Source organism: Limulus polyphemus, unplaced genomic scaffold (assembly GCF_000517525.1).
Source record: "Limulus polyphemus unplaced genomic scaffold, Limulus_polyphemus-2.1.2 Scaffold291, whole genome shotgun sequence".
Lineage (NCBI taxonomy): Eukaryota > Metazoa > Arthropoda > Merostomata > Xiphosura > Limulidae > Limulus > Limulus polyphemus.
In genome coordinates, this window is record NW_013665901.1 from 493,284 (window position 1) to 496,469 (window position 3,186).

A 3,186-nucleotide genomic window follows, 5' to 3' on the forward strand; every position below is an offset into this window, starting at 1 on the left:
AAGATAGAGTTTTAACTATGAAAAAACGAGTAGTAATGACATTGTATTGAAATGGTCTTTCTTATCTTCTCTCGGGAAAACATTATACATCTATTAGTATCTATTTAATCGTCTTTCTGCCTACATATTCATTTTTTCTACCTATACGCTTATCAATTTATAACAAAGCATGTTTGTGTTACACTGTACAGTGACACATGTAACAAATATGAAACATTCCACCAATTTCAGATTTACATATAGATTAATGAATTCTATTGTATAGTGTCTTTATAATATAAATACCGTGTTCACTTTTGCAGTATTACGTCAAATCGTGTTTACATGGTATACAACTTTAGGGTTTTAGATTTTATCCTAGACGAAATCACTTTACGTGACTTGCAAGCTGGGCACATGTGTCTATAGTTGTGTGTGTTTATTACATTGCAGAGATGTTATCTGTTACTTCTCGACGTCGTATACGTTTAGTTTTCGTTCTTTTTGTTTTTTTTTTTTTTGGCTCCCACTGTTGCAATGCAATTTAATGAGATTTAAAGAAAATGAATACTTTTATTATTTAGTTTTCAAATACGCAATTTCCTACTCTTTCACTCACATTGTCAGAGACTACAGTAAACCTTATTATGATTTAAGCCTTAAAATCATTTCTAAAGCATAGCGAACATTCATATTATCGTCCAACAACCATACAGAAATTTAGATCAATATTCAAAAATGACCACTAGAAGTCAGCACTTCAACAATTTTCAAATGGGTTCTTATGCAGAAGAAGTGTTGGTTGATATGCAGTTGCGAAGCATTTTACCGAATAAAATCATGTTTAAACACTTAGCATTTAAGCTGCGCATGACATTTGATTGATTGGAGGGTTAACAGGCAAGGTGTTTGAACGTTATTGCTCTTTTAACCTTCCTATTACAAATATATGAAACAGACGTACAGTGTATGTCCAACGTATGCTTCTTTGACTGTCGTAAATAATACATCTATGATGTGGGGAAAAAATCAACCTATAATGATTTATTTCTACTTAATTATTATAATGTGCTGGACCAAAATATACTCACATTAATAAAAAATGTGACCTAATGCAAAATTATGGATACATAATGTATTTCTGGTGGTAATCAAAGGGTTAATAAAATAAAATGTCTTTCTCTTTCACGGCTTTTCTTCAGTGTTACAGGTAGTCTTGTTACAAAGTTTTATTACGCACAAGAAAATAGTCTCCACTAAATAAAGAGTGTATCAAGATATCTTCTTCAAGATACTTTTGCTTTTAAGATTCAATAATGACTTTAGTTTTTAGTAAAATTCAACAAAGGGGTAAAGCATCTTGATCTAAAATAAGGGATAAAAAAGTCGTTCCATATTTTTAATTCTAAGCCTAGCTAGGGAAAATATATATCTACACTATTAGTATATAATAAGCTCTGTAAGAAAAACATTGAATTAATTGCTGCTTTCTTAACATTTCTACTGTTTGCAAATGAAAAAGAATTACTTTTCTTCGTCTGTTGCTAAATCGATATATTGATCATGTATTAGTCAATAAGCTTATTGCTTCGAGAAAACACTGAAAGGTACATAAGAGCAACCAGAATATTGAATAATCCATCTTAGTCGCTTGTTGTTTTGTCTTCTGATAGACTTACGTCCTCTTTAGGAATATGAACTGAATGTTCGAGATGTTTAATTTTTATAAGAATATTGAATCGACAGTTCTGACCTCTGAAAGAGTCCAAACAGACCTGGGTGAAAAAAAAAGACAATTCTTTTTAAAAGCACTTGAGACGTCAATCTCAGAAACCAAAAACAAAACCTGTCAAGAATCTCGTATAAAGATGCGGCTGGTGGTTTATCTTAACGTGAGAGAGTAGAGGCGGATGAAGGCAGAAAATCGTTTTACCAAAACTTCTCAAATCAAATTATCGATCTATCATTTCGTATTATTATCTACTTTCCTATGATAAAAAACACATCAGGAAATGACATTGATAGTCATTGATATTTAGTCCCACAGGAAAAAAGCAACAGCCCATTTTGACACAAGTAACGAAAAAAAACAACATCATGAAATGATTTAATACATCGTAATATATTGTAGCTAGATTCTTAAATATATCGATTTTCCGCAGCGACTTTATAACCACTTTTCATCAGACAATTTCTGGAAAACAATAAAACGTCTACCAGCCCAACTCCAGTGAACAAGGTAGTGTGAATCGTGATCAATAGAATTGTCAATTCCAAACTGAAGCCTAGTGTTGGGTTGTGCCATTCTTTAACGGATAATAAACACCTAGTATTTATATTCACCAAAAATCTAATTCCTTATACTTTAGTAGCAGTGAAACTTGTACACTAAATTTATTCCATAGCGACTAAATAGGTTTCTTTTTCTTTCTTCACACTTACTAAAAAACTAGATCGTGTAAATAACAAGGCTTAAAATCTCGTTCAGGGAAAATTGAATATATGTCTAATATTTCCATACTTGAAAGTTCCAGAAGGAAATGACTTCAGTTATTTTTATTTCTTATGCCTATTTACATCTTGTTTTCTATATTTAGTGTTGTATACGGAGGCCTGAAAATTTTGGAGAACTTTACACTGTACCGAGATTAATCAACAGCGCCCTCCAACGGAAGTGTTTGATACTATCATAACCGTTTTGTTACCTATTGTAACAAAAATACTTTGTTTTTTTATGTATCTATCTTTTAATGATCGGATTGTAAGCTTATAGATAAAAATCATATGAAATAAAATCTTTTTCCATGAAAATCACATAAATAAATTATTATACTTGTTGTTTTCTGTAAGGAAAATATCTAGTCATCATTTTAGTGCTTTTATGAAATAATATTACAAACTGACAAAAATTTCGTTCAATTACGTATGGTAACTTAGTTCTGTACGAATGAAAAATGAGTAAGGAATTTCCTCGAAAAATATGTTTGTTTCGTGTAAGATTGTTTTATTTTATTTATTTATTTATTATAATAATTTTAATTCTTGAATCATTACAATTTGTATTTTTATAGTTCGTATATAGCGCGTATGAGGTTTTCTTACCGTATTGCCATCTATTAGGAGCTCTGTTAACTAACTAAAACATCTACGTTTTGAGCAGTATTACTGAAATGAACATAATACTTGGCCCGGCATGGCCAGGTGGTT